The sequence below is a fragment of the Chelonoidis abingdonii genome, chromosome 4, assembly GCF_003597395.2.
Source record: "Chelonoidis abingdonii isolate Lonesome George chromosome 4, CheloAbing_2.0, whole genome shotgun sequence".
Taxonomy (NCBI): Eukaryota; Metazoa; Chordata; order Testudines; family Testudinidae; genus Chelonoidis; species Chelonoidis abingdonii.
In genome coordinates, this window is record NC_133772.1 from 19,058,358 (window position 1) to 19,083,042 (window position 24,685).

At 48.9% G+C, this 24,685-nt stretch overlaps 1 protein-coding gene across 1 annotated transcript in view; it reads right to left on the reverse strand.

Annotated features, from left to right (window-relative positions):
• GRM4 (glutamate metabotropic receptor 4) overlaps window positions 1-13,857 on the reverse strand; it is a 223,019-nt gene extending 209,162 nt beyond the window's left edge. Inside the window, exon 1 of the mRNA XM_032768742.2 lies at window positions 13,690-13,857. The gene's annotated coding sequence lies outside the window, so the exon portion shown is untranslated. The remainder of the gene's footprint in view (window positions 1-13,689) is intronic.
• Window positions 13,858-24,685: the final 10,828 nt, after the last annotated feature.

A 24,685-nucleotide genomic window follows, 5' to 3' on the forward strand; every position in this document is an offset into this window, starting at 1 on the left:
AGTGATCTCTAAAGCATCCCCGTGCAGCTCACCCTTTGATTAAAGGCCCAATCAGCAGCCAACCGTTCTGCTAGTTTCCTTTTGAGGACTGAGTGACCCACAGCACATCTCACTGGCTCAGACTGCAAATGCAATGAGCCAGAACATTTCTGCACAGTGCAAGGAGGGGGAGAGACACCCTGTTCAGCTGGTCCCAGCTTCTGTGACATCAGCCATGGAACCATGAGGGAAATATCACAGCCCTGGAATGAGGCCCAGCAGCAAAGCTCAGCAGAGCCTGGAGTACCCAGAGAGCCTGGGAGCGGCTTCTCTTTTAAAATAAGATTATTTCCCTCCTGCTCGCCCTCTCTCTCTCTCTTTCACGTATCTTTTGATCATTTGATCTGACTGAGCTGAAGGTAAAAATTTCACAGCAGGTAACAAAGAGGTGCAAATAATGAGAGGACAAGAACCCCCTGAATCCTCCTCCCAGTCTCAAGTGAGATGCTACAAGGAGCAGGAGAGGATCCAAGGACTGTGTTTGAAATGGGGCAGGAGAGGAGTGATTTCCACCCCTCCCCCCACCACACACACCAACCCCTCTCCTCTTGCTCCAAAAAGCTGATACAATCTTGAGTCCAAACAGGCAACATTCGAAAGTGACTTTCTGCCCCCTATCCCCAGCTCTAAAATGTCCAATGTGCTTCAGAGCCCTAATTGAGTTCCTCTCTTCAGGCTCTGCAAAGGGTCCCGATTACCTGGCTGTTACCCGTCGCTCTCCCCATCCATTCCCACTGGTTCCTGCAGTCCCGGGAAACTGAACAAAGATGAAAGCAGCACTGGGCCGGGAGGATGGGGAGAAAGGACTCGGTTCGAACATACTCAGTGGATGAATAGTTCAGCTGCTAACAGCTTTACTGGTGCATCCTCCAGGCCTGAGGACTCTTCCCCTGGAGCTAGGTTACTCTTTTACATAGCTGGATCTTACATCTAGCTAGCAAATTCCATCCCAAAGCGCTTAAACATGAATCACACCCCCACTGAAATGCACCCACCTCTGGGGTGGGGGTGAGGGGCAGTTGCACAGCACATAGCATGCTCATGGGAACATGGGAAAGGAGGTATTTTGGATCTGGATACAGAAGCAAACCCCAGCTCTCATGGAAAGTGCCTCTGGGTGCAGACAAGTGGCAGAGAGGCAAATGCCCAAATCCCCATGCAGACAGAACCTCGCCTCCAAAAGCTGGCACACAGTCATCTAGATACCCAAGCCGGCAATTCCAGTGAGCCAGGGGGCCAGATCCTCAGCTGGAGCAAGTCAGCCTAGCTCTGTAGGTATTTCACTCCGGCTGAAAAGCACTCAGCTATCCCCTGCATACAGCAAGGCCTAAATTGCTGGACTCAGAGGGGAGTCTGAACTGTAAAATTAAGATGGGGGGAATCCTGGTTCAAAGGCATTGGGATGCTGCGGCAACGGCTCTAGCCCTGGGGCACCCACCCCACTCAGAAGCATAAGAAAAGAAAATCCGAGTTAAATAAACAGATTCCCCCCATCTTCGTGCTCTGCACCTATTCCAGTGCTTGCCAAAACAGTACAGGAGCAGCTGTTCAAAGGTAATTCTGCTCATTCCACCAGAGAATCCACACAGGCAGCTGTATGTGACAGCCCATGAGTCACTACAGCAAAAGATAGGCCCCCCTTCCTGTTTACCATTTCAAAATACAGCCTCCGTGTTTGTACAGTACCTGGCGCAACAGAGCCCTGATCTGTTTGAAGCCTCTAGGAACAACGGCCATGTAAGTGTTACATCCGTAGATCTAGAAAATTGTGTCCCCCCCAGCCTCCAATCCCAGGTTTTCAGTTACAAAAAAGACAGAGCTGCAAACGCACGGAAAGTGTGCGATGGTGCATTTCCCCTTCTCAGTTTCCACTGAGCTCAGCTGCAGCTGAGCTATTTGGACAGTGAGAGGGCCTGGAATTTATTCACGGAAGCAAGAGGAAAGCAAAGCACAACCCCAGCCTCTCCACACCAGGCGAGTCCTTTATCAGCGCATAATGGACCCGTCTTGTTGGCTCGTTCTATCAAATGAGAGATTCACCTGCCCACCCCCTAGTCCAAAGGCTGGATCCGAAATCTGGCAAAAGGCACGGTAACTAATCAGATGATGTGCGCATTTCCAGGTTGCTGGGCTGTAAATCCGCAGCTCTGGTTGTCGCTCTGCCCAAGTCAAACCCACTTAACAAACGTCTGGACTTTCACAAGCGGATATTAATGCTGCTGGCCAGTTCTGGTTTGCCTGCTCCATCTATCCTGCTTGGAAGGAACTGCCAAGTCCACTTATCCCACCCTGAGTGCCCCGCTCCTAGGCTGGCTTTCCATAACTCAATTATCAATGGAAGCATTCAGAGAACAGCTCAGCTTAATGTTATTGAGCCATTAATTAGCATTTGCTAGTGTCATCTGCTTGCCTGGAAAGCAGAGGAAGGTGATGTGTGGGAACGGTACCTTAGGCTAGGGAGGGTTGGACCCTTCATTCCCAATGGGTGCAGTTCCACTGGCACAGGCTGTAGTGTAGACAGGATTTTGGATTTTAACATGCGGTCATCTAACCTGAACCCACCCGAGTCCTGCCAACACCACAGCCTCCATAACAGCTACCACCACAGGTGTGGTCTTTGAGACCTGACGCGACCAACTGCAAAAATATTCCGCTTCTATCGTGCTTCTCAGCAGTAGTTGCATTGGTTGTGCCTGTTCCTTGAGAGCACCATGCTGCAGTTCTTGGGCCCTGCAGCGGGCAAATGGCACTTGGCTGGGAGATAGCATTATCCCACAAAGGGAGATGGAAGCAGGGATTATGGAGTTTTTAACATCTCTCTTTCAATGCTTGGCAAAATGGCCCACTTTAGTGCCCCCAGGACAGTTGGGTGGCACTTCCTGCCAACAATGCCATAAAATGATGAGTTGGAAAAGTGCCTGGGCAGCGGTAAAGGTGTTAAATGAATAGCTCAGGTCTGTCTTTGGATGGAGAGGGCAGCACATCCATATTACCGCTGTGTCATTCACTCCATTACACAGGGAAGCTGCCGAGGGTGGTAGCTTGTCTGCAAGCTGCTTTGTGCTGCAGACTGAATTATACCTGGAACTTGTGTCTTGACAGTAAGACAGCAAGAGGCGGGGGAGCAGGACAGAAGCAGCAACATCTAGTGAGCGGAGCACACCACTAGGAACACTCTGTCCTTGATTTTAGCTTTGCCAGTGACTCACTGCAGGAACTTAGAAAACTCCCAGCCCTTCCCTGCCTCAGTTTCTCCAAATGAAGAGAAAAATACTAACCCACCTCATAGGAACGTAGCCAGGGTTTATGGGCCCAACCCACTAATCTTCCGAGCACCCTCAAGCTGAGGGGCTGAGTCCATCTTTACACTGGGTCAGATCCTCAGCTGGCATAAATAGGCATAGCCGCCTTGGCTCCAGTGGGTCTTTGGTCATTTCTACTAGCTGGGGACCTGGCCCTAACTGTCCATTAGTCTATACAGCCCTGGCATCCTGCCTGCATCTCGTCCTCTATAGCGCACCTTGGCTCTCACTGGCGTCATCCTGATGTATTCAGACCCATTTTTACGTAGCATCATTTCTCACTCAGCTTGATTGCAATGGCCTTGAACACCGGATGCTTTAAATAAACTACTGCATTGCATTAAGTGCTGGTGGTTTATAACTGTCTCTCTAGAGGGTTCATACTTCCCAGCCTGATTTGTAGACCCCTTACATGACTAACTTCCCTGCTGGCATCTGACTGCCTAGCTCCTCTAGAGCTGTCTCTTCCAGCTGCCTACAATCAATGGTTTCCATAGCAGGAGGGTTGCCTGATAGCTGGAGGACCAGGAGCTGGGACTCCTGCGTTCTCCGCCTGGCTTTGCCGGTGACTCACTCATGCCCATCCCTTAAGAACTGTCTGCACCGGAAGCGGAGGTGTGGCTGCAGCCCACAGATGTATCCAGGCTAGCTTGAGTAACAATAGCATGAAGCCATGGCAGCCCAGGCTGCACAACCCACCTGGGGTATGTACTCTAGGCTAGCTCATGCTGCCTCAACTGCTCTTGTTGCTGGAGCTGGCTAGATCAAAGCTAGCTTGAGCATGTCTCCACATGTTGCAATCACACATCTGAATGCAGCATAGATATGACAACATCCTCTGTGTTCCCCACCCCTCCATATACACCCCTGTTACATAGGAATATTATACTAAACCCAGGGCCATCCAGTGGTTCACAGCTGTCACCATGCCACCCCCTGTGCCTCTGGCCACTTCCCAATGACAGTGAGGGTAGAACGCAGACCTTCCTGCTCCAAAAGCCCTGCTCCTCTGTGACGGAGAATCTCCATTAGCTGTTCACCATACAGGACCTATGTCACACAGTTCCATCCAATACAGGGCAATGGTGCTTACGTACATTGCTCTAATGGACTAGTTACTCACCTACCTACTGAGAGTGATAGACGATATCTCTTTAGTCATCTGTAAAACAGGATACCCATCCCTCCTAACACACTACTACCTCTCACGAAGAGCTTGGAGATCCCCAGCTGAAAACTGCCATCTCGGTACAGAGCATTATTACATTGTCCCTATTGGATTCTAGGGGGCTCCCATGTTGCTCCTACATCACTGACAAATGGTGCAATTGTAGCCCACTCACTGTGGCGCTCTGTCACCCTCTAGCGGAGGTCAGGGCTGCAGATATAGACTCTGCTACAGCCTTAGCTAGCAGAGTTGGGTCTTTTAGCTTAGGCAAAAGAGGCCCCTGCTTTTCAGACCAGAGCTCCTGGGCTCAATTCCCTCTGCCAGTGAGACTCGCTCAGAGACATGATGTTATGCAACGAAGTTAATCTGGCCCTACAATGCTCCGTGCCCACTGAAATCAATTGATGATGTGGCCACTCAGCATCTCTGGCCAACAGGAATTGGTTTCCAGGGTCCTCGGTGCCATACTTTTAAGGATTCAGCATCCAAAAAATAGGACTGGATTCCCCCAAGAGTTCTCCTCCCATTTAGGCACCTAAAGAAAGGTCAGATTTCTAAGACAGTTTGGCTCTCCCAGCAGCTGGCATCATCACACCGACAGCCAGATTTTCACAAGAACTCAGCACCCAGCATCCGGAGCTCTTGTGAAAAATCTGGCCACTTACGTTGGTGCTGGACTCTTTTGAAAACCTCGCTCCACCTGTGTAAGCTTTTCAATAAAGGGCAGCGAGACATGGCCTGGGTGAGTGGCTCTGTGCCAGCTGCAGTGTGGCCGCTTCCCTCGTGGACAGCTTTGTCCGTTGAGTGGGACAAAGAGGGAACAATTGTTAACAGATCTGCACCTTCCATTTGCTCAGCTTTCCGAAGTTGCAATGTGCTAGGTAAACCCACCGGGTATCAATAAGTCAGAAGCTGGTGGTGGGAATCATGGCAGATCTTGGGCAGCGAGGCTTCCAATGCAAGTAAGTGGCTGATGCTTTGCACTTAGATGGTAGCTGTGGCTTGTCCCAGCTATCTCAGATTCAAAGATATCACCACAAGAAGAGGCATCCTTCATTCCCAATGCAGCACAAGCACTTCAGAGCCAGGGGAAATGGTCAGGCCACAGTATCCTCATGCTTAAGCCATGGAGCGAGACATCAGCTTGCCAGGCCAAATTCCACCTTCAGTTTAAATCGAGTACACTCCTTACACGGCAACTTCAAGGGCACTTTCATCCAAGCTCTCAAAGCCCAAAGGCACTTTGAAGTCAACAAGGGTGTGGACATGTAGTTTGAACAGAATTTGGCTTGCTCACTATATCCTACAGACAGACTCAGGGCACATTCCCGCTCCCATGTTGCTGCTAGAAAACCTTCCATCTTCTGCAACAGAGGCTGAATTCATGCTGAACACCCCTCGAGCTGGCTATCTGGGTCTCCATTAGAGTGGGGTTCTGCTCTGAAAAGCAGCCATTTTACAAATGCCTTCCTCCCTTTAGGACCTACAAACATGAGCAGTTCCTTTTTCCGCCCCCCCACCCCCGCCTCCCAACTCCTGTTAAGCCAGCTGAGCCAACACAGCTCTGGGAGAGGGAAGCGGATTCCACTCCGGCTCATGCAGCAGCACCAAAATCTTTGGCAGGATTCTCGTTGCTGAGCCAAGTTCTGCCCTGCGTTGGAGCTGTGCAGACAGGCCCATGGAATCATTTGTAAAGGGACCACTCAGGGTAGCAAAATTAAGTCTACTCAAGACTGCAGGTTGGGAGTTGCTGCTTTATTTAAACTGCATCACAACGGGGTGGGGGTGCTAAATCAGGAAGTAAGAGAAGGGTGGAACATAGCTCCACTCTAAAATACTCTGGGTATCCCAGTGAACCCTATCGTGACCACTTGACTACAGAATCTGTTACCAATGATAATTCTGCATGAGTAATAAAGATACCACCTCTGTCCCCACCCCAACTCCCCGCTTGAAATCCCAGATTTTAGGGTGAATTTTCAGGGTTGGCAGTTGGGGGCGGGAGGGGGAGTCTTTTTAGTCATCAACTCAGCAAAAGTGGCATAAAGGTGAAACACCTGAAGCCTGCAGCGGTTTCAGTCAAACTGTTCTTGAAGGGATCAATCTGCTCCCAACAAAGGTTTTTCCATGCAATTTCAAGCAGACTGTACTGCTCATCCCCCTAGGCCACCACTAACAGTTAAACTCCAATTCCAGAGTCTTTATTGCCGGCCCTCATGTACCAAGCAGAAGACACCTGGCAGGGTTATTCAGACCTCAGCTGGAATTGGCAGTTTCAGCAGCAAGAGGCCATTCACTTTTGACTTGTAAAGAGAGCCAATTTGGTCTGGCAATCATTGAGGGTATGTCTATGCTACAGAGACTGTACTGGCACAGGTATGTTGGCATAAACAACAAATATTGCACCCCCACAACGTCAGACTTCCTGGATCAGAAGCCACTCTGCAACTGCCAAGCTTCCAAAGAGTCTCTGGGATTCAAACCACAGAGCTCCCAGTAATGGGAGCGAGAATTATGGGGCCAGATCCTGGTCTCATTTAAGTCAGTGGAAGTTCAGCAGTGAATGGGAGCAGGACTGAGCCCCTTCGAAAATCTTGGGCTATTTCCTCAGCTGATGGAAATGAATGGGGCTCTGTTGACTTCACTAGAGGTATGTCAATATACAGCAGCTGAGAATCTGGCCCATAAGGTGTAAATACAAACACCCTTACTGAAGCCACATTGTTTGCCTGACAAGTGAAATGGGCACAAGCGGAGCCTTCGAATTAGGGGAGTAGAAATTCAGCAGGGGACCAGAAGTGGTTAGAGGTCCTCATTACAGAACAGTTAAGTGAAATTCTTCCACAACACCATAAGCCAAATGGTCCTCCTAGTGCTTTCAGAGATTAGATCATACCCTAAGGGAAAGCAAGGGCGACTGTAGCATGCAGAGATCACAGGATTTCACAACATCGGGGCAGTTCTTTGCATGCTGCATACTAGCTCTAGGAGGGGATGAACTCTTACTCTGAATGGTGCAACTGCATTGATTTCAATGCAATTACATCCATGTACCTGGGAGCAGAATTTGGCCTGGGGTTCCTAAATGGTAATAATTCAGGTCACCGTAACAGCTCTGCGATACAAAGTTGAGTTTATTGGAGCTGTATTGTAACACGGTCACATTGCACGAATGTGCCCACTGCCCCATGATTTCAGAGGACTGTAGAGGCATTCATGCAGCTTCACCAGCCCATGCAAGGTAGGAAAAAAAAGATTGCACCCAAATTACATATGGGCAAACTGAGGCAAAGAACAATTGAAATTATTTGCTCAACTCAATGGCTATTAGCCAGGATGGGCAGGGATGGTGTCCCTAGCCTCTGATTGCCAGAAGCTAGGAATGAATCACTCGATTCCCTGTTCTGTTCATTCCCTCTGGGGCACCTGGCACTGGCCACTGTCAGAAGACAGGACACTGAGCTAGATGGACCTTTGGTCTGACCCAGTATGGCCGTTCTTAAGTGACTTCACCCACCAAAGTCACCTGTTGAGCTGAAAATAGAACCCAGGAGTCCTGCCTCCTAGTTCCCTGCTCTAACCACTAATCCACACCTTTACAGAGCTGGAGAGGAGAATCCACAAGTCCTGCCTCCCAGGCAGGGGCACCATTTCAGAAAAAAATTGGGGCAGCAGCGGGGGCAAAGATGTGTCAGCGTATAGAAAATTATATGTGAATATGTTATTTCCTGTGACATCGGGGGAGGCAAAAGTGGAGCATATAGACCTGACAGAAGTCTGAGGAAGTGCCAGACTAAAGGTCTGGGGAGGCAACCGCCCCCCTTGACCCATAGCAAATTATGCCCCTGCTCCCAGTCCCCCGCTCCAACCCTTAAACCCCATTTCCTCCCAGGGCTGCCCAGAGGATTCAGGGGGCCTGGGGTAAAGCAATTTTGGGGGCCTTTTCCATAAAAAAGCTGCAATATTATAGTCATGAGGGCCCCTGTGGGGCCCGGGGCAAATTGCCCCACTTTTGTCCCCCCCAGCGGCCCTGTTTCCTCCTCCCTACTGGAAAGAGGTGCTGCCAATGAAGTGATTAAAATCCACTAATCCTAAATAGCATGGACTCCTCAGTGCAAAAGCTCAACAAGGAGAGATCCTCCCTTGGTTTCACTGCTGCAGCTGTTGTGAGTTTAAACCAGCATCAAGACCCTTTTCTCCACCTGCTAATCCTTTGGAGAGCGAGGACAGTCTTATCACAGCATAATATTCCAATTAGCTTGCACTAGTTTTTGCCCACTTGAGAGGCTATTATGGGAGACTTTGCTTTGGCTGTAGATTTTGCTGCCAAGCCTGTGTTAAGTACTGCAGAATACGGGTGAGGGGGAGGGAGAAGTAGTCAAGAAATGGCTTAAACAAAGTGGAAGCCTAAAGAATTCAGGTTAAGTCACTCAGTATTTGTTTGCCTAAGCAAGAAAAGTAGCCCCAGGGCTATGAGCAAGTTCTTAGCAGAAAAACACAGGCCCTGTACTTAAACAAAAAAAATTTAATTAAAATAAGGCCCCAATTCAATGATGTCTGGATTAACTAGCAAGGCCAATACCATGAGCTCTTACATAATCATTACCCAATTAAAAGAGAGCTAATATCTACCTCCATTGGATGTGGTCCAGCTAATGGCAACATCTTCTGCATGTTCATTTTTTAAAGGAAAGTGGAGCGCTACTAAGTAGAAATCTCTGAAACATACTGTTCATAATAAATAAATTTCATCAACAACAACGTTCCAAACGGAAGTAGCAGCCTTCATTTAGGTCATTATAAAACTATTCCCCCCCTCACGTGGGGCCTGACCCAAAGCCCATTGAAGTCAATAGAAAGAGATTCCCAGTGGGCATTGGATCAGGCTATCTGAATATATGTAACTGCAGGCAAGTTCTCCCTCTTCTGTTCTTCGTAAAACAGAACCAATTTTAATCCCTTGCTTTCAAGGATTATATCGCACCAAAAAGGAAAGGCAAGGCAGACTGGGAGAACCTATCAGCTAGAGATCAGAGAATGTGACAGAGTGACAAGCAGAGAAGCAAAGCAGAGTTTCTGATTTGAACCAGCATTGATTATACTAATAAACAATCCCAACCAAAGCATCGGTGTTGGAAGAAGTCAGTCTTCATTTCTGCTTGTACAAATGCAATGAAATCTTTACATTAATTTTTGATAACCACTCGCTAACTGGGGCAGCTCAGGCGTAGAATGACAGAACTGCCCAAATTTCATTTCATCAGAAATATATCAGCTGCAAACAGGGGCCCAGGATCTTGCCACATACACATCACCCCCACCCCATGTGCAAGCCCCAGGATATCACTCTACTAGTAACTGAAAATTCACTGTCCACACACCCCTTTTCCAACCAGCCATCACTGGAAGTCTTCAATGCTGGCAGATAGGCAAGCCAGTTTCAGCGGAGCATATCCTGTTGTCCCCAGAGAGGCTTCTTGCTGAGCGGTGATGTGTAATGCATGTGCATGTAAAGTTGTTACATTTCAGAGAGGTGGCACCCTTATTGCTACAAGAAGACTATGGGGGAAAGAGCCTGAGTGAGCCAAGCAGCAACATTAAGAGTCCAGCACAAAATTAGCAGAAGAATACTCAGGGTGGGAGAAGAGGAGAGGAGATGGGAGAGGAGAGAAATCACTTGATCATTACCTGTTGGTTTACTCCCTCTGGGCACCTGGCACTGGCCACTGTTGGCAGACAGGATAAAGGGCTGGATGAACCTTTGGTCTGACCCAGTATGGCCATTCTTATGTTCTTATTTTATGGTGGTTTATGATTAGGTGAAGCTGTTTTCAGCACACTGATTTTCTTCCACTACCTTCAAATATTCAGGAGAGAGAAAGACAATCAGGTAAGCAATGCAAAAGTTGAAAAGCACAGTTTTCCCCCTGATATTTTGTGACAATATTTCTGGGCCTCAGCTGACAGAGGAACTGTCAGCCAATAGCCCCATGCATTTGCTAGTCTGATATCGACAAGAGGCAACGCAGAGCTTAGTTTGTGCCAGGGTTTGCCAGGGCTGAGTCCTGGCACTTCTGGGCTTGCTGCATCAGTTATCAAAGTAAAAAAAAATTGCTGGAGCCTCGGCATCTAGTTCATTACAAATTAAGCACTGAGGCCATGGAAAGCTGTCAGGGAAGTTGGGGAATTGGGCTTGCAAGGAAGGCGGGGGAAGGGGGATTTTGTTCTGAGTGTAAACTTCTAGTTCACTTCCCTCTCTGCTTTTTGTATCTCTAGATCCAACACCAGAGTATCTCATCCTCTCACAATCATTTATCCTGTGAGGTAGGGAAGACTATTATCCCTATTGTACAGATGGAGAACTGAGGCACAGAGACACTTGCCCAAGGGCACATAGAGCAGGAAATTGAAGCTGGATCTACAAAATCCAGGGCTAGCACAGTAACCATGGGGCCACCTTTCCTCTCTCAGAGAATGCTATGAAGCAGGAAGGCTGCCCAAATTGATGGGAGTCAGGGAGAACCTGCCTTCAGAGGAGGTTTTATTATAACTACAGGGGCATTGGGCACCTTCTTCTGAACCAACTGGTGCTGGCCACTGTGGGAGATAGGACCCGTGGCCTGACCTGTGTTCCTGTGAGTTACCCCTCACTCCCCTCAGCCAGCTCCCACCCCAGGACCAAAATCAATGACAAAAGGGCTCCGATATCTGAATGAAGAAGAAGTGTGATGTATTCCTGGAAGAAGAAAAGGAGCAATTGCAAACATTTCCCCCCCAGACAGCACTGCATCTGGGAGCATGTTTTGAAACTGCAGCAGGGATTGAGAGAGGAGGGAGGCTCTCTCCTCACCCTGTCCCCTTAAATCCTGAGCTGCACTGGATTGGCAGGGGTGAACCTTTTCCCAGTTCAATGCCTTCTCTCCCCCCTGAGCAACAGAAACTTCTGCAAGGAAGGAGACCTGAACTCAGGATCTCCCTGACAGTTGAAGGAAATAAGATGCTGTCCGAGGACCAGAGAAGTGAGCTGAGCTCTTGATTTAACTACTGGTGTTTCCCTGAGCTCCTGGAGGCATTCAACCTATCTGATGGTCTCTCTTCACCCACAGGCTGTGCCTAGAGCAGCCACCCAGTGTATGGGACCTCCTCCACCACTCCACTTCTCTCCTCCAACCCAGCCTTGTATTGTTCCCACTTCAAACCCAGAGCCAAAAGTCAGCCAGCAACAAGGATGACTCATCCCTGAGCCTCCTAAGTGCAGACACAAGCAATATGATGAAGGTGGTTTTCTGAGATAAAAGCACCCTGCTGTGGATGAGCAGAGCACAACAAACTTATGACATTTAAAAAATGTTATAATAGAAAGGTGGGGGGGGGGCATCCAACAAGTTACCCTGGGGCTATCAGATACCAAACAGATTTTCTCTTAAAAAGAACCCCCAGCTCTGCTGTTACAACAGCTTTGACTAGAGGGCCCCAGCCCCCAAAAGAACCGCACACAGGGATGTGTTTGTACCCAGGATACAGACAAGGCATGGATCCAAGCTTCTGGAGTGGTTCCTCTGCAGAGCACCAGCACCTCTGGCTTATTGGAAATGTAAAGGCTGATAGGAAGCTGGCCTCATGCCCCTGATCTTTACATACTACCGAGATAACATGCGGCCTCCTCACACTCCATTTACAACAACTCCACTGGCCTTAACAAGGGTAGCTGCCATTTACTCTGCAATGGCAACACGCACCTGTGCCCTTCTGTTGTGGGTGGAAGCCCAAGCAGCTAGTCCTTCCAGCCTCTTCCATTTCTCCTGGGAAGCCAGGAGGGCTCAAGCCCAGGGCAGCAATGCAAGGCAGATGCCAGGGTAGAGACAGCCTGACCAGTAACTACAGGTGCCTGGATCTATTGGACTGGTCCACGCTATGAGTCACATTCCGCTGCTCTCGCATTGCCAAGATCTTCCCCAGCCTCGGTTCGCATTGTCCCCTGTGGAGAACACTGGAGAATCCTCTCAACAAGAGCTGTAACAGGAGTCCAGCCTCCGCTAGACGGACTGGGCAGGACAAGCAGCAAGCAAGCACCAGAGGGCAGCCTCTGTATGTGGGGGCGAGGGGGTGCTAGCGGTTAGCAAGAACCAGAGAATGGTTTCCAGTCCCAGAGCCACGCTCCGGGGAAGGTGGTGGGGCTAATTACCAGGCAGGATTAGCCAAGCAACAAGACCCGCAGGGAGGGGAAAGAGTCCCCAACACTACTGGGGGCGCTGAGGATGCAAACTACTAACGATGCAAATCAGTTGAGGAAAGAGTGAAATTGAAACAACCAAGCAGCCTCGGAAAGCACATTGAATCCGGCTCACTTCGCAGCTGCCCGCTCACCCTGCCAGTGTCCGGATCAGGTTCAATCGTCTGCTCCTTAGTTCCTTTCATTTGCTTCTCCTGGCAAGCATCTTTCTCCACGCTGGGCTTGATTTAATCCCCGTTTAAAGTCTTTCTGCAGCAGTTTAGCTCGGCGCAGTCTGCCTCCCCCCTCCCTTAAAAATGTTAGCGGGGTTCAAACAATCCCTCAGTATTTATGCAGGTGCCACATTAAAAGAACAAGGGGGAGAGGGAACAGAACCCAGCCTGCTGCGGAAGATGCATGTTGACTTAAGATCTTACGTGCCTGTTCCTCTGCTGCATCTCTCTCTACCCCGTGGTATTTGAGTGCTGTTATATTTATGGCAGGAGAGGGAAGGTTCCCCCACCCCCGTCCCCTTCCTGTTCAAACCGTTACCTGCAATCCCAGTGATGCCTTGCAACCCATTAGCAGGACTCTGGCTATGCTGATGGCTTCATTAGTATATCCTCCAACAAGCAAAGCCCCCCCATTCAGAGGTAAAGCGTCTTCCCACTCCTCCCTCCCTTGTTCCACGGAAGAGTAATAAGGATAGGACAGCTGAATGGGACCTAGGCTTCCTCTCCATCCCCCCGCGCCCGCTATACACACCTCGTTAATTACAGCCCTGCAGGTCAGATGGTTTCCAGAGGGGGCATTTTTGGTCTGGAAGAGAAGGTGATCTGTCCTCGGGATTGCTTCTTCAAAGCCACTTTTGGCTCGTGGTGAGAAGCCCCGTCCGGACCTGACTGAAAACCCCACCTCACAAGAAACGCACCAACGGGGGTCGGAGGGGGGAGAGAAACTGAACTTACCCCTCCGCACCCAAGTTAGACGAAATCCGAATCCTCTCGGCCCTTTCCAAGCCCCTAGCTGCCCGGAGCCGCCTCGCAAGGAGCTGTCCAAGGATCCTGTGGTGCTGAAACCTCTGGCTGCCTTCCCACCCTCCGCTTGCCTTTTGCCCAGCAGCTCAATCGATGGCAGTTTTCACTCGTCTCCTTATCCCAGCACCCAGGGCAGCCCGGAACAGCGGTGGCTAATTTTTTTGGCTTGTTTTACGGGGGCACGGCCAGTTCCCCCCTCCTGCAATAGTAATCTCCGAGCCCTTCCCCGGGGCTGCAGCGGAGATCCGGCTTCCTCCACTCCACGCCTTGATAGCAAGTAATAATGCAGAGTCGGTCCTGTTTTTGTGGAGGTGCCAATCCCACTCCCCCCCCACAAACCCTTGGACAAGCCGGTTTAGGTACACACGGCTCACCCGGAGGAGCTGCCCACTTGCATGGTGCTGAAAGAGATTCCAAAGCCAGGAGGGAAGGGGGCTCTGTTATCCACCCCAGATCTTGCTGAAATAAAGCTGTATTCCAGGGGCAACGATGCTGATCCCGCTTCTGCCAGCGCGCATCATCCAGTTGCTTTATTAATTTAAAAGAAACCCTTTAAATTTGACGCATAAGGCAGCGGAACTGCCGCTGGGGAGGGGGAGAGAAAAGGGAGCTGCTGGCTGGAGTCGGGGGAAAGGGAGAATCCTCGCTGTCCGTCAGTGCTCGATTTAAAACCTCAAAAAAGGTCCTCCAGAAAGAACGAGAGAGATCAGCTGCGAGAGAATGGTCCATACATTCCACCACCCCCTGCCGCCCCCCAGCACTGCAAAGAGAGACAGAGATGGAGGAGATGAGCCAGAGGAAGGGAGCTGCAGTCACGCTAAACTAAATTCAGTCGGATAACATCTGCTCAGCAGCATGCACAGCAGCCAGCGAGAGCGAGCCAGCCTTGGAAGTTTTGCATTGGGAGCTGCGGTGAAGCCCCAGGCTCTGATTTTGGCCAGCCTTTTAAAGCACCAGTACACCTTGGCAGTGGCGGGGAAAGAGACTCAGAGGATCGTGTGTGCAAATGCACTTCACATCCATCCATCCAGGCCGACGCACACGCCCTACACTCGCAAACCCTGACACATTTCACATCCAGCGCACCCTCGGCATCTCTGCAAACCCACACACCCGAAAGTGAAGGCAGGGATTCCGCAAGAAAACCTCATTCCCCTCCCTTACCCCTCCCACACACTCCACTCCAGCCCCTTTTTAAGTAGGGCTGTAAAAACAACGCACCCCTCCAAGCCAGGTCTAAAAACTTTAGGCTAGTTGGCCCCGCTAAGACTGTCCGTTTAGAACTAAACCCACAATTCTCTAAGCTCTAGGAAGGATGGGTTTGACAGACAGCCTCGTGGCTTATTTCCAGTGCATCTTTTCACTCCTTTAATGCAAGAAACGTCTGGTTAACATTGCTGTCCCTAAGAAGGTTGGGTATCTACAGTACGTGTTTGACAGACAGATCATTTAAGCAGCAGCAAGTGCCTGTGAGCAACAACTAATTTTCCGTGAGTATTTTTATAGTAAGTATGACAGTGGTTACAACGCTCAGACTTCTTGGCATCTAGTCATGGCTCTGCCGTGGTTCAAAATGAAGAGTGTTGAGAAAGTACCTTCCCTCTTGCCTCAGTTTCCCGACTTGTAAAATGAGGTAATGGTCTCAACTACCGCTCAGCAGCATGGCCAAATTCAAGCAATCGCTCTTTACAGAGAGCGCTTCGAGATCCTCTAATGAAAGGCATTATAGGAGGACAACATATTTGGATGGGCACTCTTTGAAGCAAGGACTGTCTCTTAGTAGGTATATGTAAAGGGGCTAGCACAATGGGGTTCTGATGTCTGCAGCTGGATCCAGGTCCCCAGGCACTCCAGCAGTACAAATATTTTGCTTCCTGCACATGGTCAGAATAGCACGTGGATTGTATAACGTCTTGTTTTGCTAATAAACTGACTCATTGGCAGACTCTAGTGGCTCTGAGGAAGTCATTGTGGTCTATCAATTCATTAATCCAGAGGTGGGGAGGAAGAGCCCCCTAGTAATAACCATTGACACAGCAACTGCTTCCAGCATGGTAATGACTGATAGCTAATCCAGCAGGAAAGCTCTTCTGAAATGTGCCTTTCACCCCATCGCATGATGCTGGCAGACCACTGAAAGCTATAACTGGAGTGTGTAGCAAAGTACCTCTTTAAGCCACCTAAAGCAAAAGGAGTTAAGAACACAATAGAAACCACGGACTAGATCCTCAGCTACTGTGACTGCACCCTTGCAAGCTGTTTACCTCAGCGAGCAGCTGGCCCTGCATTGGGAGTCGCTACTTTGGCTTCCCTGCCTCACCTTTAAAGAGTGAAATTAAATACAAACCAGCTCTTAAAACAGAGGTTTAGAGCAGGGATTGGCAACCTTTGGCACATGGCTCATCAGGGTAAGCACCCTGGGGGGCCAGGCCAGTTTGTTTACCTGCCACATCCGCAGGTTTGGGTGATCACGACTCCCAGTGGCCGTAGTTCGCTGCTTCAGGCCAATGGGGGCTGCAGGAAGCAGCGCGGGCCTAGGGAGGTGCTGGCTGTGGCTTCCTGCCACTCCCATTGGCCTGGAGTGATGAACTGTGGCCAGTGGGAGCCGCCGTCAGCTGATCCTGCGGTCGCAGCAGGTAAACAAACTGGGCTGGCCTGCCAGGATGCTTACTCTGGCAAGCCGCATGCCAAAGGTTGCGAGTCCGTGGTTTAGAGCTTGGTTTTTACCCACAAAGGTAATTAGGACTTGCTGAAATGTGCTTCTCAGGCCTGCCTGAAGTAGTGTAAGTGTATCTAGGTGTACAGCAGGGAGCCTGAGCATATACCAAGGTAGCTTATGTCCCAGTGCAGGGTTAAGTAAGATCCTTAATAAATAATACTACCACCACCACCAAGCTCTTATATAACCACTTTTCACCTATAGATCTCAAAATGTTTTACAAAGGAGGTCAGTATCATTACCCCCATTTCACTGGTGGAGAAACTGGGGCACATTCATGTCACCATTCTGTGCCTAAGGTCACCCAGCAGCAAAACCCAGGTCTCCGGTATCCCTGTCCAGTGCTCCATCCATCAGATTCTGTTACAGAGCTGGATTTCAACAGTACAGGGTTTGATAGGTGAATGCTCAGAGGCTGGAGTTCCCAAAGAGCTCAGAGCCCTTTGAGGAACTGAAAAAAGAACTCAGCAGCCAGAAGCTCCCAGTTATGCGCCACTAGCAAGTTGGAACAGAGCCTTGCACCCAAAGCCTATATTCTTCTGAAAAATCTGGTCAATAGCCCCTATTCCCAAGGAAACCAATGGCAACATGCTCATTGACTTGGATGACTGCAAGATCATGTTCCTAACTTCAGCCCTGCTGCTTATTTTGTTACAATGATCTAATTTATAGAAAGCTACAGTAGTTGGGAGTGTTGTTTCTGTTCTGGTTTGGAAGAGGGAGGAGCAGGCCTGAAATCAAATCAATCCAAAAAACCTTCAACCTGTAAAAAGTGTATGCAAATAAGGAGATTCAGACCCCTTGGGCCAACTCCCATTCATTTACAGCAGCATAAATCCAGAGTAACTCTATTGAAGGCAGTGAAGTTACTCCAAATCTACACTGGCATACCTGGAGCAGAACCCAGCCCTTTGGGGGTTTTTTTTGAAGAACTGAATGTCTCATGATGGAAAGTATAGTGGGCCATTTCAAAGTTATTCTGAGATGGGGGGGTGGGGGAGAAAGAACCTAAAGAAGAGAATAAAATATCTCCAGGCATTTTATATAGCATATTAACTACTGCTCCCAGCAACAGCCTTGCTCACCTGAATACATCCTACAGTCACACTGCTCCGACGTGCCTGGTCCCAGAGTACACAAGGGAAGAGGCTACAAGGAGCCACAGGGGGTGCTCTGCCAGCGCCGCGAGAGCGGCAGGCAGGCTGCCTCGGCGGTTTGCCTGTGAAGGTCCACTGGTCCCGCGGCTTCAGTGGACCTCCCGCAGGCACCTGCAGGAGGTCCGCCAAAGCCGCGGGACTAGCGGACCATCTACAGACAAGCTGCCGAAATCAGCCTGCCTGCCATGCATGGGGCAGCAAAATCCCTAGAGCCGCCCCTGACAGATGCCATTGATTTCTAACAGCTGCAGGATCAAACCTCTCAGCCTGAGAGCTATTGGAATCTAGGGCTAACCTCTCCAAAGGCAGGGAGGGATTGTGGTCCCACTCTCTTGCCTCAAAGCCTGCACAGTATAGCTTGCACCCTGCCCCTTCTATAATGGGTGTGGAGAGGTCAGCTCCCATAGGGCTGATGGTGAGAAATCTGGTCTGAATTGCTAGCACCCACGTCCATGCTGGCCCCTCCCACCTGTAGCAGCTTAAGGACATAATATAGCCCTTGGGGCTCCTCTAAACCCAACCACTCCCATGAGAAAACCCTCACTTAAAAATACTTGCATCAGAGGGGGCTACTTAAAACAATCATCAATCATCATCCCAGTGCAAGGCATTTGCTGGGGCTCAGCAACTGACTGTGGGGAGGGGATGATCTTAGAGACACAATCAAGCCGTTCAACACCCTGCACCATGGTCTTTATCGCTGTCAGTGAAGCATCCCTAGAATACAATGAAAGCCTGGAACACTGGCCAATCAGGCTGCAGGAATCGCCTCACTCAGACACAGAGCACGTGCACCCAGCAGTGTCTCTATTGAGAAGGGAATGTCACCATGAGAGTAGCTAGTCATGACTGTGAGGAACGCAGAAGCAGCCCTCTCCTCACCCAACCCCTACAAATCCAGAATATGGGGCACTCAGACAAGCCGCAGCCAGACCTGGGTGGAATGGCAGGTTTACGGATGGATTGGGACATTAGGCAGCCCTGAGCAATGGGGCGGTTACAAAAAAGGAGCTAAGAGGCTAAGGAAAGGACAGACTAAGCTGTACTCCCCACCCTCAGGTACATCCATAGGAAGCAGTGTGACAATGGTCCAGTTTCTCCCCTGTTTTCTCCTTATCCCTGGGGAATTAAGATTAAGATATTCCGGCCAAGACTCCACCCACTCCCCATCCCTATTCCATGCAGGCAGGAATCAGGAATGGAGCCCCACTGACTCCCGCATGTCTGGAACCAAGGTTGTGACAGCCCAAAGTTTTTCCTAAGAGTCCAATTCCCATAGCAAAAGCTGCTGCCAGAGCTTGCAAATCATTCATTAATGTGGTTTTGGAGCCCCACTTGCCAGAGACAAGGGTCCTGGGCCTCCACTGCATGAAGTGATGGCAGTTCTCATTTAACAACATTTGAGTGATGACTGGCCCTTCCCATCAGTTTAAATAAAGTGGCTACTAGAAAGCACCACAGATGTTAAAGTAGATTGACAGCCCTGGAGGGCCATAATTCTCTGTAAAATGGGTATGGCCCGGACAGCCCTACTTTCCCCCATGCCAGTGACCAGATACCCTCTTCTGGAGGGGCTCTATTTTTGCGTATTTATTAACATGAGCTTTTCTATAGTGCTCATCATACTATCCGATCAGCTCACAAGCAAGCATGGCTTAACCTCACATCAACCCTACTAGGCGGGGAAGGAGGAGCTATACTAAAGGTCAGCCAGTTATTCACTGTCTGTTCCCATTCAGTCACTAGCAGCTTTCAGCCAAGATGTCAACAGGAGCACCAGCCAGGGACTGGATGGAGTCCCACCAAACTCAGCTCCCACAGGCCAGTGAACAGCCAGCGATGGCACAAGTGTCAGTTTTCCTTGGCGGCAAGTAAATTCACAATGAAGAGCAACAGGTGAAAAAAGTCTCCATATCCCATTGCAAATTCCTTGTCTCTAGTCTCTGTGTACTAAGGACAGTTTAATAGAGGAAAACAAAAACTTTGAAAGGGGACAATGTCTTCATTACACACACACGATAAGAGCTAGATGAAAGAATCCCTGGGCAAAGACTAGATCATCTATAAATCTACTTAGCTGGTGACATTGTTCTCCTGCAGTTACCATACGGTGAAGAGTTCCTGGCTGACTATTGGCTCTAACGCTGCTTGGGGACTCAGTGGGGACAATACAAATACCCTAAGTTCATGCTTGGGATGACGAAAGTGCCTAGATACTAGAGTGGTGCATCAATTGGTCCAGCCCCAGTCTGACACCATAGCCAAGGGGCAGCTGGAATCAGTAGAGGGAATGGAAAACTTGGAGTCAGGAGAGCTGGATTCTATTCCTGGCTGTCAACCTTGGGCCAGGCCTCAAGTAATTGGCCCAACTCCCATTCAAGTCTTTCCAGGGGGATTTGGGTAAGGCTCTTAGTTTCTCTGGCTACGTCTTCACTACCCACCATATCGGCGGGTAGCAATCGATTGCTCGGGGATCGATATATTGTATCTCATCTAGACGTGATATATTGATCCCTGAATGCGCTTATATCGATTCCAGAACTCCACCAACCTGAACAGAGTTGTGGAATCGACAGGGGGAGCCGCAGACATCGATCCTACGCCGTGAGGATGGTGAGTAATTCGATCTTAGATACTTCGACTTCAGCTACGTTATTCACGTAGCTGAAGTTGCGTATCTAAGATCGATTTTCCCCCATAGTGTAGACCAGCCCTGTGTGCCTCATTCAGTCTGGGAAAACAGCACTTACATGCTTGACTCAAGTGCTTTGAGAGCTCCAGATACAGCGCACACAGTAAGAGGAAAGTAATTTCATCTTTTCTCTAGTAGGCTAAAGCAAGGTAACCCAATGTCGTAGTAGAACATAACATCATGCCCACAAACAGCTATAAGGAATAGCATCAGGCAATCAACCCTATCTATTGCATGGGCAGTGGAAAACCAACTTCCTCTGAAGCATCACATACTTCCCAAGGCCAGAAGCTGATCACTGGACGTAATGTACCATCGGATACAGTGGGGCAAGTAGTTTGCTACTGCATTTAATTCCACAGGCAGCCATGACAGAGAAAGAACCAATCACAAAACAAGGGATTGTGGTGGAAGCTTTAAGTTTTCTCTTCTCTTTTCCCACTGTGCATGTCTTGCTATCATCCTCCCTCCCACTCCAAAAATCCCAAACAGAGCAGATTTGATTCATTCTGCACTCAGGCCATTCTTTTCAAAAAGAGGCCACTGATTCTGGCTCCTCACCTTGAATCACAGAGGTTCTAAGCCACCGTCACTCTAGCTGTAGTCAGAGCTTCAAATGCCCAGCCAAAGAACCTCAGGCCAGAGGGGCCTCAACCCAGGGACCCAGAAACAGAGTTGCTCAGATTTATGCAACCACATTTTCCAAAGCATCCTTCTATGACATCATCACTTCCTGATTTTCTCCAAGACTCATGGACAGCTCATTCCCCTTCAAAATGGCTGTGACTTCTCCTCTGTGTGCACACTCTGGTCAGCCTGGAGTCAACCATCCTCTACATGGGTGTCACAAGCAAAATATCAAAATACAATTAACATTTAAGAACCTGGCTCATCGCAACTCCCAGCACACGTTGTGCCATTCAAGGGCGTACCACCACCACCACTCCCCACCCTCTCCACAGAAGCAGAGAGGCCTAAATGTGATAGTCAAGGAGAGAAGCATGTTTGACTCAGAGCCCGGTGTGTCACGGGGAAGAGACAAATTTCTACTGCAATAAAATAAAGGGGTGTGTGTGTGTTTCATTAGGATTGAGCGAAGCACCGTTTGAGTGGAGATATTTTTAAGATAATATTTTTCCTCCACCGCAGACTATGCTCATCTTCTGAGCTGTTTGGAGCACACTGGAAGTGTTTATCAAATAATGCAAAAATGATTGCTGAATGGGGCTGCAGAGATCTGATTCTTCAGACGGCTGATCATATTAAAAAAAAAAAAAAAAAAAAAGGATAAAATTCCCAAAGTGAATTCAGTCCCATCAGCAAATGGCTTGCTGTATGCAGCATGCAATACAATATTCATCATCCGCAAAGATCGATATGGCTTCATCATAGCCAAATGACAGGAATTCAAACAGATCACCAACTGCTCGCCCATCTTGGGAGGCAGGGCACTAAGCCACTGGTGAACAACCTCCCCAGTGGTGGGGTTTAGAATCCAGGGGACAGCTTGTATAAATGGGAATAGCTCCACACACCCTGCTGGTTTTCACCTGCTTGGGAGCTGTCCCTGGAGGGTCATGGCTCTGCCATCCTTCCTGGCAGTGGGAATCATTCATTCTTGTGCAAATGGCAAGCACCACGCCTATGCAACATGTAAACCAGAGGGACCCAAGTGCTGGCCTTCTGAAAAGTTTGGGAAATTCCACCAACCAAGCAGCTCCTTACTCCATCAGTAGTCTGACTGGTTGCAAATGGGGCTTGTCCCAGAGGACGGTACCACTACCAGCAAGCGGCAGTGGCCATAAAGTGTCTCTCCACTGATCTCTGCATGGATGTGCACCTGCAGCCAATGCAAAGCCCCATTTATGAGGCCCAGGTGCTACTTAATCCTTCATTCCACTGAGGCTTAGCACAAGGATCCACCCACAGCGAACAGAGTGCGGGATTAGAGCCTATATAAATGGTATCGCTGTCACTGAAGCTTTAGATCAGCAAAGCACAGGGAACATTGGCACTAACTCCCCCCCAAATTTCAAGAAAAAAAATCAGTACGTACAAATATTATCCAGCCTCAAAGTGCCTGGCTCCCTTCCAGCCCCAAAGGTCATTTCGTCCACTGGCTCATATCATTTCAGCAAAGGCAGAGGTGCTGGCCGCAAATTTTCTTTAATAAAAGGAAAACTTGAAACCACATTGTATGGAGTGGTCTCTCCTCCTCTGTTCTGCAGAAGCAGTTCAGTGATTTATGCCAAAGCCACCACCTCATACGCCTCTTTATGGATCAGTTAAAGTCTGAAATGTTAATAGAACTATAACTAGACATAATATCCACACCATGAAAACCATAAAGGGTCCTGGCAAGCACACACGTGCACATATATGTAAAGTTGGGGGGGGCCATTGCTTTAAGAGCATCCCCCTTGTGAGCAAATAGAACAAGACTAGAAATTCTCGCTCGAGTTGCCGCAGGATTAGACAGAGGAACGAGGCGTTTTTGTTGTTCAGTTCAAGGCTCCTGTTCTGTGCCAGTGACTCAGTGGAAGTCAAAGGGCCAATTTCTAAAAGGGGGGAAAAAGAAGTGAAGACAAAAAGATAAACACAAGACCATTTTTGTTCAGCGGTTTTAGAGAAGGGCATGCTAGATCCCCAGCTGGAGCAAAGCAGGGAAGCTACATCAAACAAAGAGATGGGCCCATTAAAAAAAAAAAAAGAAGGCTTTGCTAAAATTCTTGGGTCAGAGACAGCTCAGTCTCATGTCGCAGCTCTGTCAGCTTCAACACAGTTACTCCAGTTGATGTCTAAGGGCCAGATATTCAGCCCATGTAAATCAGCATCACTCCTTTTGAGTCCATGGGCCCAATCCCCAACCGGTGTAAACCAGTGTTGGTCAATGGAGTCAACAGAGCTACAAAGAAATACTCCAGCCGAACATCTGGCCCAGCACTTTGAAATCGAACGAGCCACTTGCAAAATCCAGCATTTCTATGTTTTGCAATGAAAGCCTAGGTCTAAGTAACCAAGGATTGCGGGGGTGGAGTGAGAACAGATTTGCCAAAACATTAAATATATATAAAAAATAAACAGGCAAAAAAAAAAAATCAGTCTGATTTCTTTCTGCAAGAAAAAAAACTCCTACACACAAACAGCACATGAATGTGAGTAATAGATATGGATATTTCAGCGAATAAGACGGCTTTCTTATTGGATCAACAGTCTCCCATCTAGCCTATGCTTCCCCAGAACAGAAAGAACAATACGATGCTGCATGTCAGACCATTTTTGGATAGACAGAGATTTAAAAAACCTTGGTATGTGCCTCATGACTCAACTAGATCTCTATGGAAAGTGTTGCATTTTAAGCAGCCGGGCTCATGTGGAGGAATCAGTAATGAGAAGAGGGATGTCTGTTCTCTGGCTGACACCTCCTCTTCTGAAGTCAGTGATAATCACTGAGGAAAGCAGTGTCAGTTATCTGCCAGGTTTCCAGGGACCGCCGTGCAGAATGCTCTCGGGAGTCCTTCTCCCCCACACCCGCATTACTTTGCACAGGCTGGGATGCTACCCAGACTCTCTGGCGCGTGCAGAGCAGGGAATTCTTTTGTGGGCTGAGGCGCCGTCTAGTGCTCGGATGCAGTCTGCGTGGCTGGCTGGATTATTTAAATTTGCATCCAGGCTGCAGCAGGACCAGTCTGAGAGCCTCCCTGCGCAGACGCCTGCTGAAATCCACAACTGCTGGGCTCAGACAAAAAAAGTTTGCTCCTATCAGACGAAAAGTGCATGGAAGCGGTGAAAAAAGAATGAGAACAGACTGCAAATGCAACAGCATCTGTGCATGGAATGATACAACATCCCTACACAGAAGCATGCACTCACATTACACACAGATAGGTGTGTGTACACACACTCACTCCTATAGATGTTTGCACACCCACACAACCTGTGTGCTGTAGAAGAGAAGCCTGGTCTATGACAAGGGGCCTAGATGCTACATTAATGCAAATAACTTGTGAGCAAGTTCACAAATACACCTGATCATCATAAAGCCTTATTGGAAGAGTCTCCTAGAGCCTGTGTTTCAGGAGGTTCTGGACAGTAGAGGGAAGGAAAGAGAATTTGCTTCAGTTTCTGTCTTTAAGGGTTGTCCTTGAATGAAGAAGTGATCATCCATGATCAGGGAGCTGGGGTAACGGGTATCCTCCTGCAACTGAGGCTTGACACTTGAATGAGTCAAGCAGTTGGACGTCAAACCTTCCCCTTGCCAAGACTCTCCCACTGGCAGGAATTACTCTGGCTGACATTCAGCTTAAAAATTTTCCCTTTGGTCATTGTCATCCTCTAAAACACATACCGCTTTGCCAC